This window comes from Chrysochloris asiatica, unplaced genomic scaffold, assembly GCF_000296735.1.
Source record: "Chrysochloris asiatica unplaced genomic scaffold, ChrAsi1.0 scaffold00260, whole genome shotgun sequence".
In the NCBI taxonomy this organism is placed as follows: domain Eukaryota; kingdom Metazoa; phylum Chordata; class Mammalia; order Afrosoricida; family Chrysochloridae; genus Chrysochloris; species Chrysochloris asiatica.
The window spans coordinates 3,256,010-3,267,951 of record NW_006408778.1 but is presented as its reverse complement, the minus strand read 5'-3'; the positions used below and the strand labels follow the sequence as shown (position 1 = coordinate 3,267,951).

At 42.0% G+C, this 11,942-nt stretch overlaps 1 pseudogene; it reads right to left on the bottom strand.

The window, feature by feature from the left end:
* Window positions 1–11,526, bottom strand: part of LOC102827357 — an 85,280-nt pseudogene extending 73,754 nt beyond the window's left edge.
* Between the last annotated feature and the right edge of the window lie 416 nt (window positions 11,527–11,942).

Below are 11,942 nucleotides of genomic sequence, written 5' to 3'. Positions count from 1 at the left end.
TGGAGAAGGATGTCATGCTGGGTAGGGTGGAGGGTCAGTGAAGAAGAGGAAGACCCCCAACGAGATGGATCAGCCAGGTGGCATCATTGATGGCATCAAGTGTGGCAGTGGTAGTGAGGTTGGCTCAGGATTGGACATTATTTCGTTCTGCTGTGCATGGGGTCACTATGAGTCAGTTCCGACTCGATGGCACCTGACAACAACAACAACAACAATTTCAACTCCAGAATTATTTGGTTCTTTTTCAGATAATTTTGACCTCTGTATTGGTATTATTTATTTGGTGACACATTGCTCTCATACTCTCCTTTAGCTTAGGCATCATTTCCTTTAGTTCTTTGAACATATTTAAAATTGCTGATTTAAAGTTTATCTAATACTTTTAGTTGGGGCTTTCTCAAAACAATTTCTGTTGACTGCTTTCTTCTCTTAGTGCATGGATCATAATATCTTGTTTCTTTGCATATCTTGTAACTTTTGTTGAAAACTGGATTTTTAAAGTGATATAATGTGACAACTCTACAAATCAGATATGTTGTTGCTATGTGATGAAACAAGTTCTTTTATGTTGCTTTTTGCCTTGGTTCTTTAGAAAATTAGCTTAGTATATTGTTTCCCCCTATGGACTTTTGCTGTGGCACTGTTGGATCAGCACTGGCTGCAAACCACAAGGTCTGCAGTTCAAACCTACCAGCAGCTCCTCAGAAACCCTGTACAGAGTTGCTATGAGTCGGAACTGACTCAATGACACTTAACAACAATAACATACTCTGGGGGAGTTGTTCTTTGGAGATGCAATTAGGGGATTTCCCAGGTTGCTCTCTATCTAAGAGGGTTGCTACTTTTGCCCAGGGAAGAAGTCTGGCCGTCACTCATCCCTCCAGCTTTGTCTCTGAATTACCTTTTATGTATCCCAAGTATGCCAGGTGAATGGATGACCACAGACTCTCAGAAAGAGCCATTCTCTCTCATTTCCATGCCTTTCACATACTGCTGCTTCCCAAAGTGCAGTTTTATAGCTGGCAAGGTACGGCTCTGATGCCCAGACTGTTGTGGACCTTCCTAACTTTTCATACTCGTTCTGGCTCCCACAGTACACTCTCCAAATGATTATGATGGTTTTCCAAGTTCCAGATTCAGCAGACATAGCTTTCCTACTAGATTATGCACAGACCATTAAAAGTTCAGCTTCTATAATCTCAGTGCCAAACATCCTGATATTTTCTCGTATCTAGTGACAGGATTAGTCACCAAGAATGGGAACAAGGAGGATGTAAACTAATCCTTTCTTTGTAGAAGTACATGGATTAGTAACATTCCACCCATAGGTGCCATGTTGCTTTGCATAATTTTTCAACAAAGTTTCTGTCAAAATGTTGCAGAAACAGTTTGTAGAATGAACGTAAGTAGAATACAGAATGGAATTCTGGTGGAATACAGTGGTTAATGGTCAAAGACAAATGAATGTTCTTACTTGTTCCAAGTAGGAGCCCTGCTGGTGGAATGGTTAAATGCTCAGCTGTCAATTGAAAGTGTGGCAGTTCAAATACACCCAGCAGCTCCATGGGAGAAAGCCCTGGTAATTAATGCAGTCTAGAAAACCCTACGGGGCAGTTCTACTCTGTCCTATGAGGTCACTAGGAGTTGAAGTCAGCTAAATGGCACCTGATAGTAACAACAAAAACTTGATCCAAAATTTGAATTTCTATGCAATCTCCATTTTTACCTATCCCAAGCTATTTCTCTAGTCTTATATCTGGTGTGGTGTTGTGGGTTAATGTGCCAGACTGCAAAGTCATTTGAACTGCAGGGTCAGCAGTTCAAACTCACCAGCTGCTCTTTGGAAACCCTACACAGGGTCACTATGAGTTAGTATTGACTCAACTGTACTTAACAACAACAACATATCTGTGTTGTTGTTGTTAGGTGCTATCAAATTGGTTCCAACTCACAATGACCCTACACACAACAAAGCAAAATACTGTCCAGTCCTGCATCATTCTCAATAGTTCTTGTTACGCTTGAGTCCAATGTAACTGCCACTGTGTCAGTCTATCTTGTTGGGGGTGTCTTCCTCTTTTTGCCTGACCCTCTACTTACCAAGCATGATATCCTTTACCAACGACTGGATCCTCCTGATAATATATCCAAAGAATGAAAGACAAAGTCTCACCATCCTGGCTTCTAAGGCACATTCGTGGCTATCCTTCCAATACAGATTTGTTTGCTCCTCTGGCAGTCCTTGGCACCTTTAATATTCTACAACACCATAACTCAAATGCATCAGTTCTATGATCTTCCTTATTCATTGCCCAACCTTCACATGCATGAGGTTAAAGAAAAATACCATGGCTTGTGTAAGGCACACCTGAGTCCTCAAACTGGTATCTTTGCTCTTCAAAGAGGTCTTGTGCAGCAGATTTGCCTATTATACAATACATCATTTGATTTCTTGACTGCTGCTTCCCTGAATGTTAAGAGTGCATCAAAGCAAAATGAAGTCCCTGACAACTTCAATCTTTGCTCCATCTATCATGATGTTATTTACTGGTCCAGTGGTGAGAATTTTTGTCAACTTTACATTGAGGTGCAACCCATACTGAAGGCTGTGGTTTTTGATCTGTATCAGTAAGTATTTTAAGTCCTCTTCACTTTCAGCAGCAAGGTTATATCATCTGCATATTGCAGGTTGTTAATGAGTCTTTCTCCAATCCTGATGCTAGGTTCTTCTTCATACAATCCAGCTTCTTGAATTATCTGGTCAGTAAAACAGATTGAATAAGTATGGTGAAAGAATACAACTTTCCTGATTTTAAATAGTGTCCCCTTGTTCTGTTTTAACGACTGCCTCTTGGTCTATTTACAGGTTCCTCATGAGCACAATTAAGTGTTTTGGAATATCAGTTCTTAACAATGTTACCCATAGCTTGTCATGGTCCACAAAGTTGAAAGCTTTGGCATAGTCAATAAAACATAGGTTAAACATCTTTCTGGTATTCTCTACTTACAGTCAAGATCCATCTGACATCAGCAATGAAATCCCTCGTTTCACGTCATGGTATGAATCTGATTTGACCCTCAGGCAGTTCCCTCTCAATGTACTGTTGCAGCTGTTTTTAAATGATCTTTGGCAAAATTTTACTCCATGTGATATTGATGATACTGTCCAATGATATTCACATTCTGTTGGGGCATCTCTCTTCGGAATGATATGCTGTTGTTAAGTGTCGTTGATTCAGTTCCAACTCATTAACGACTTTATACACCACCAGAACAAAACACCACCCTGCCTGCATCATCCTCATAATCGTTGCTAAGCTTGAATCCATTGCTGCTGCCACTGTGCCAATCCATCTTGATGGGGGTCTTCCTCTTTTTCCTTGACCCTAGTTTACCAACCATGATATCCTTCGCCAGGGACTGGTTCTTCCTGATAATATGTCCTAACTATGAGAAATGGTATTGCCATCCTGGCTTCTGAGGAGCCTTCTGCTGTACTTCATTCAACACAGATGTTTGTTCTTCCAGCAATCCATGGTACTTAAATATTCTTCTCCAATATCATAATCTCTATGGTCTTCCTTATTCACTGTCCAACTTTCACACACATATGAGGCTACTAAAAATATCATGGCTTGGGTCAAGGGCACCTTAGTCCTGAAACTGACATCTTTGCTCTTGAACACTTGAAAGAGGTCTTGTACAGAAGATTTGGCCAGTGCAGCACATTGTTTGATTTCTTGACTGATGCTTGTAAGAGTGGATCAATGCAAAATGAAGTCTTTGACAATTTAAATCTTTTCTTCATGTATCATGATGCTGCTTATTGGTTTAGTGGTCAGGATTTTTGTTTTCTTTACACTGAGGTGCAATCCATACTGAAAATTGTGGTCTTTGATTTTCATCAGTAAGTATTTTAAGTCCGCTTCACTTTCAGTAACCAAGGCAGCTCTTTCCCAGTTGTATTTTCAGTGCCTTCCAACCCAAGAGCCTCATCTTTCAGCACTATATCTGACAATATCTTTGTGCTATTCATAATGTTTCAATATTCAATATTCTGGTGCTATCTGACAGTGTCCCACTGCTACTCATAAGGTTTTCAGTGACATGTAGTCTACTTCTTCTTTTACTAGGATGTCTTAGTCTGGAAGCTCAGCTGAAACCTGTCCACCATGGGTGATCTTACTGGTATTTAAAATACTGGTGGCATAGCTTCCAGCATCACAGTAACAAGCAAGTCACCACAGCACAACAAACTGACAGACAAGAGGTGGCCTTAATACCTATACCAACTTCCATCAACTTAATCACTGCAATCTGCTATTAGCTCTTATGGTTATAACACACTTGTCTTTTGAAGGCACCCAAAAGCTCACCTGAGTGGAGATGCCAATGAAAAGCAGCTACTTCTGGTACTTGTCTGTACCGGTAGTGGATCATCTGGCATCCTGCCAGACTGTCATGTTGAACAAACATTTTCACAGGTTGGGAGTCACCTTCCATGCTCCAGTGGTAGACAGTGGTTTCGGTCACTAGGGCAACAGTGCTTCCAGAAATCCATTTCAGAAAATCACCTCATCTGCCATAACGTGAGCTTTCATTTTACTCTTCATCTCAATATTAAAAATCAGAAGGGTCTTCCCAGCTAGGATATGATATAATGGAAATTAGATAAAAAATAGATTAAAATATGAAAGACAAATTCTTAGACTCATTACTTGTCATCATTGTAGCAAGAGTTTAGGTTGTACCCCCCACCCCAAACCAAACCTACTGCTGTTGAGTCAATTCTGTGTCATAATGACAGAGCAGAGCTCTCAGTTTTTACAGGAGCAAGCTGCCGCATCTTTTTCCCACAGAATGGCTGGTGGGCTTGAACCACCAACCTTTTGGTGAGTAGTTCGATGATAAACCCACTATGCCATTGGGACTCCTTTAACATTTTATAGCTGAAGCAATTAATATTAACATTGAGAAAGACACAATCAAAAAAAGGAAGGGGAGCCCCTGCCATCCAGCAGCTACCTGGATACTCACAACCAGATTTTCTTATTTTTCTAGTGGACACAGATTGTCATGGAAAATAGCCAGCTCCAACAAGGTCCCTCTGAGATCATGAAAGAGTGAGACAAAGCAAGGCCACTTCAGAATTTTGTCAAAGTACAGACAAAACAAGGTTACTGTATGACCTACCACATACCAAATATCTTCTCTTGTGACCAAAATGAAGGGTTGCTACTTCTTAACCAATCACAGCCCCGCCTCCAGCACTCCCTTATAAATAAGATTTGAGATACCTCATCATAAAATTACCCTCTTCTGCCTCTAATCTCCAGGTCTACCGGAGTCTATGGAACATGGTCAAAGTCAGCCCATATCTTCACTGCCTTTCCCCCTATTGCACTTACCAGTAGACCAACATGGGCACCAGCAAGCTTACATGCCTGCTCATATGTTTCCTTTGAATTTCAGTCTTGGAGTGGGGGGTCTGTCCTAAAGGGACTTGATAGCTTGCCCTACTTCTGAAGGTTCTGGATTGGGTTCAGGATTCCATCTAAGGTCCTACACACTAGAAAGGCTCCACGAAAAGTCCATTTGGATGAAAGCATGTTTTAAGGCACACAAGATGGCTAAGGTTATGGATATGACTTAATCATATGTACTGTGAGAAAGAAACTGAGAACAATTATAATAAAATCATAATCAAAGAAAGTTTAAAATGAGTCTGGAATTCTGGGATTAGGGGGATGATGAAACAAAAAGACTGGTCAATATCCGCATGCGAAGCCATCTAAGTAGGTGCATGCAGACCACAACTTTGGAATACAAATAAAGGAAAAATAACTGCAAGAGTCTCAGCACGATAGACTAGCACCTTCCACAAAGCAACAACAGCAGCTTTCATCACTGGGGAGCTGGGTTTGAGTCATCTAAAGTTTTGCTGTATTTATTTTTCTATATTCCACAATTGTTGTAATTGACTTTTATCATTTACTAGAATATAATACAGTTGATAAAACAAAAGGAGGTGCCATGCATCTAAAATTTTTCTGTATTTATTTTTTTATATTCCACAACTGTCATAATTGACTTCTATCATTTGTCACAATACAATACAATTGATAAAAAAGAAGGTATCATACTGCATAAAAATTACATCAATTTTGGAACTAAAAAAAAAAAAAGAAGTACTGCAACATATGAAATGTGGAAAAGCAAGCACTCCAAGGTGAGTAAATCAAAACTAAACCCACTGCTACCTGGTTGACAGTGACCCCCAGTGACCCTACAGAACAGTGTAGAACTGCTCCATAAGATTTCTGAGCTTGTTAATCTTCACAGAAGCAGAATGCCTCATCTTTCTCTCATGGAGAGGCTGGTGGATTTGAACCACTGACACTGTGGCTATGAGCCCAATACCTAATCCACAAGGCACAAAAAGCAGCCAGAGGATGTGGGACAAATGGAAAGAAATAGAAAAGAATCCTTAAGAAACCATACATTTCCATGAATTCCTCCAATTAAGATTTATTTTGTCTATAGAACCTGTTCCCCAAAATATTTGGACACGTTTGCAAGCAAAAACGTAGAGGAGTTATCAGAACAAATATTTTTTAGAGGGAAAAATATGACAGCAATTTCTTTTACTTAGAAAGGTCTTAACTTCCAGATGGACAACTATGAAAATGACAAAGTAGACCCTGCTTGTGTAACAAAATAGAAGCATGGGCAAAGCTAATATTTGACATTTTTAAGTCCTCAACAATTTACACTTTTCTAGGCAACTCAACCCACTGCCATTAAGTGCATCACAATTCACAGTGACCTTGTAGAACAGAGTAGAACTAATCCCTATGGTTTCCAAGACTATACATTGTTCATGGTAGCAAATGACTGCATCTTTCTCCTGTAGAGCGGCTGGTGAGTTTGAACTGCTGACCTTGGAGTGAGGAGTTCAATACTTAACCCACTGAACGCACAATCCTCTCACTTCCTAAAATCAAGGCAATATGAAGATTTTATGTTTTCAAGGCATCTGAAATGTTTCAAGCACCCAAGTTTCCCTGAGTTCAGGGAAGTGAAATTCTATTTAGAGTTATACTGTCAGTGCTGTTTCATAAGACAGATCAAATAGATGTGTAGCTTCTATTCTGGGGTGACTGGAACACTCTATAAAGCAGGTTCCATAGACAAGGTCATTAAACATTGGGTTACTAACTGAAAGGTTGGTGGTTCAACCAGCTGCTCCATGGGAGAAAGATATGGCAGTCTGCTTCCACGAAGATTACAGTCTCAGAAACCTTAAGGAGCAATTCCACACTTGATGACAGTGAGTATGGGACAAGGGTTCCAGACACCACTACTGGTGAATGACACAGGGCAGTTATTGGTGTTTCCAGATGTGGAGACCATGGGGAAGAGACTGTGGTATGGCTCTAGTGCTCAGGGGCCTCTCGTTAGAACATACAAAACACAGCTTTTGCTGACCCTTTTGAAATTAATGCTCTTGATGGTACTTTTGGTATGAGCTGTGGACATGTGCCCAATATTTAAGATCACAAAGCAATTGATATGAGATATAAATTCCCCCCTAGTGAGTCCAAGTGTGGTGCTGTGGGTTAATGCACTGGACTGCAAAGTCGGTTTGAACCACAAGGTTGGGAGTTCAAGCTCACCAGCCACTCCTTGGAAGTCCTATACAGGGTCACTATGGGTCAGAATTGACTCAATGGTGCACAACAACAACAAAGTTCCCATTAACAGAACAAACATTACCTGGTCCAGTCCCATGCTATTCTTATAATTGGTATAATGCTTGAGTCCATTGTTGCGGTCACTGTGTCGATCTTGTTTTTTTCTGACTTTACCAAGCATGATGTCCTTCTCCAGGGACTGGTCTGTTTTGATAATGGTGGTGGTGGTGGTGGTTATGTGCTGTGGCAGTCGGTTCTGACTCAGAGAGACCCTGTATAGGTTTTCCGAGGCCATAAATCTTTCTGGGAGCATAAAGCTTCATCTTTCTCCCGCAGAACCACTGGTAGTTTTGAATTGTTGACTGTGAGGTTAGCAATCTGACTTAACCACTATGCTACCAGAGCTCCTTGTCTTGATAATAGGCCATTTGAGTCATCATTAATTTCATGCCCTACTTTATTTACTGGTGAACTTATTTTTGGCAAGTCTTTTCCTTAATTTTTGTTATTGTTAAGTGCTGTCAAGTCAGCTACAACTCATTGGAGTCCTAATGTGGTACTGTAGGATCAGCACTTAACAGTAGCACTTTAACAACAACTATGTCCTCATCAGACTTACCTTTCAGAGTTAAAACCTTAGATGCTGGGTTCATGATGGCGCTTTCTGCAGAGATAGGCCATTGGATGAGGGCTGTGGCGTCACACAAGTCAACTATCACTAGCTGAGTCTGCTCACCAACTTTTTCTCGGACACATACACATGTGTCAGATTCCATTGTAAGTGTGCTGAATCCAGTGCTAGCTGGATGAATTCTTAGGCTTTGGAGAGGGACAAAAAACAAAACAAAACAAAACAAAAAAACCCAAAAGATTGGCTGAAGTCAGTTTTTTGGTTTTCTTTTTGAACAGAAAATAGAGGAAAAGTTAAACCACAGTTTAAGAAGAAAGTTACATGAAGTAAAACATTCAAGGAAAACTCTGACTTGCCTTTTGTTACAGCCAAGGGGTCAAGGTCAAAGGTAGCCTGAGAGTCAACCCTCAAGGGGCTTATAATCCAGCAGGTAGGATGAGATATATACAAGGAAAAGGATGGCACAGAGCAATGATGAACACCATGAGTGGTACAGAAAGGGAGAAGGTAGCAGGCAGAGGGGAGAACCCCATGAAAGAATGAGATCAGAGAAGGCTTCACAGACAAGACCATGGCTGAGGAGAGAGCCTGGAGGATGGAGGTCGTGGAGAAGTGAAGGAGGGGTTTCTCCACAAGGCACATCATCACAAAGAGCTAGCCACAAATGTTCCTTAAAGCATTTCCCTACATATCACAGGGCTCCTGGTGTGGCATGGTATGATCAGCACTGGACTATGAACCACAAGGTCAGCAGTTGAACCCCACCAGCTGCTCCTCAGAAACCCCTTACAGGGTCACTGTGAGTTGGAACCAACTTGATGACACTTAACGACAACTGATGACAAGTCATAAAAACGGAAACACCAGACCAAATTCACTGCTGTCGAGTCGATTCCCATTCATAGTAACCCTATAGGACAGAGTAGAACTGCTCCCTAGGGTTTCTGAGACTGTAACCTTTACTGAAGCAGATGTCTCATCTTTCTACTGTAGAGCGGCTAGTGCCAACCTTCCAGTTAGTAGTCCAATGCTTAACCTACTGTGTCACCATGGCTCTTCAGTAATTGGCAAAGAAGTTACTTACTGTAGACAGTCATAGTTCACTTACAGTTCAAGAATACAGGTATATTTTATGTTTTAAATTTCCCAACACATTTCTCCCACCTTATGAGGGAGATTTGTTGATGAGGGCCTATGAAGAATGAGGATACTAAGGTTTTCACAGAACATACATTTCAGTCCTAGGCTAGTTCAGGGACTATTTAATAGCTCCCTATATATAGTCCTTTTGATAATGTCTCTTATGTCACCACTGCTGGTTTTCTGTATTTTGAAACCCAGGCATAAGACCCTACATTTATTCCTGTTAAATGTCAACTAGTCGGATTCCTGCCTGTGAAGCTTGTTCTGGGTTCTAATTTTGTCACAGAACTTTTTAGCCCAGTCTTGTGGCATCTTCTCCCTTCTAGGAGGCCAAGAGAGATGGTAATCTACTGGGCCTGGGGCCACCAGCAGTCCTTAATCAAGGGCAGTGGAAGAAGATATGAGAGGAGAAACGGAAAGCAGATTAGGTGGAGAAGTAAAAGGGAAAAAACAAATAAGAAAAGTCTGCAAAAGACAGGGTGTCAACAACTACTGCCCCAAGATTATAAACTCATATTAATAAATAGTTATTGCTAGTTGTGATTGAGTCCATTTTGACTCATGTAACCATCTATGTGTAAAGTAGAACCACTTCATGGGGTTTTTAAGGCTGGGACCTTTCAGCAGTATACTACTATGCCTGTCTTCTGAGGTGTCTCAGGGTGGGTTTTAACTCCCAACCTTTCAGCTAGTAGTCAAGTTCCTACTGCACCAGTCAAGAATCCTAAAAGTCTACATGGTCATCTAGTCAACTCCAACTTACGGTGATTCCACAGAACAGAGCAGAACTATTCCATAGGGTTTCTAAGGCTATAAATCTCAGAAACATAATTGCTATCCACGGAGCATAGCCTCATCTTTATCCCAAATAGCAGTTGGTGGGTTTGAATCTCCAACCTTGTGGTTAGCAGCCCAAGGCTTAACCCACTGCACACCCACTATACTAGAAATAGTACTGTCAAATATATACTGTGATCTGTACATGTCCTAAGAGAGCATTCTTCAAACTGTCTAAAGTTATAAAACCAAAAGGCAGGACAATAGTGAGAGAATACTTTCATACATTCTTTTCTTCTAGGGAAAGGGACCTAGAGGTTAACAACAGATGGCAATAATTTTCCTTTTACACTTTCTATTTGGGATAGTCTTCCCACATATGTGTTACTTTAAAGCCTGCTCAGAGAGAAATTTGACCCAGCAAATTTGTCAAAATATCAAATACCTGGGTCAAAATACCTGGGTGGAGAGGAACCTTAATGAGGTTATCTGACGACTTGATACACTCTTCCAACCCAATGAAACTCAAAAGATACTAAAATAGGAGACATGATGTCTTTGATTATGCCAGAAGAAGTACAGCCAGAATTCGCCTTAGAATTAAGGATAGTGAGAGACATACTTCAGACATGTTATCAGGAGGGCCGTCAAAAGAAAGGAAGGCCCTCAATGAGATGGACAGTGGCTTCAACAATGGGCTCAACACAGCAACGTTGTGATGATGGAGAAGGACTGAAAAGGGTCTCGTTCGTTGTAAATTGGAATCAACTCCCTGGCAGTGGCTTTAGTTGAAATGAACAGTAAATTTTCGTACTGACTTAGTTATAAGTTGTTTTCACGGGGTCTATCACAGCTGGAGCACAAAAGCACCACCCAAGGGCTATTGAGGGTGTTAAATAGCCAGGATGCAGTGGGATTAGGATGTGTGCTCCCATAAAGATTTACAGCCTTAGAAATATAATTGCAATCCACAGCACTGGGTTTACTACATGTCATCAGTTGTATCTCCTTGAAGTTGTTTTAGCCCTGGTGGTGCAGTAGGTTAGGCACTGGGATACGAATCACAAGGTCAGCTCCACTCTGTCCTAGAGAGTAGCTCGCTGAGTCCGAAAATAATTTAACAGCAGTAATGGTGAAGGGCTTCTGCTTCTCTGTGGATCTCAGGGGCTCACCGGCTGGGCCCCGGCCCTTACCCCCGCGTCCCCGCCCGCGGCAACAGCACCGCCCGGCTTGGCGCTGAACGGGCCTCACCTGGAGGCCAATCCGGAGGGTCTGAGTCATGGCGGGTGAAGGCTCCGGTTCCGGGTGAACCAGCAGCGACTCGAAGGGGCGCGGAGTAGTGTGGCACTCGAATGCTCCGTCGCTGCTCTTTTCCTTCTTCCTCTTCTCTTCCTTTGCCCCTCCCCTCGCTCCTCCCCCTCTGGGCTTTCCCCTCCCTCTCCTGCCTTCCCCTCCCGCCCCCTTCCTCGCTCCAGTTCCCACTGTACTGGCCGGTGTCCCCAAAGTACAGTCCTGAGCGCACAGCCTCAGTCCAGGTGCCCTGGTTCGGAGCTGTACTTAGCTGGTTGCCAAGTACGGAACGTGAAAGGTGAATTGTCCTGGCCTGTTCTTAGCTGGAGCCCAGGGCAAGTGTCCTGAAAGGTGGACCAGGTAGGGACTGTCCTCACTTGGAGCCCAAAACAAGTGCCCAAAGAGGT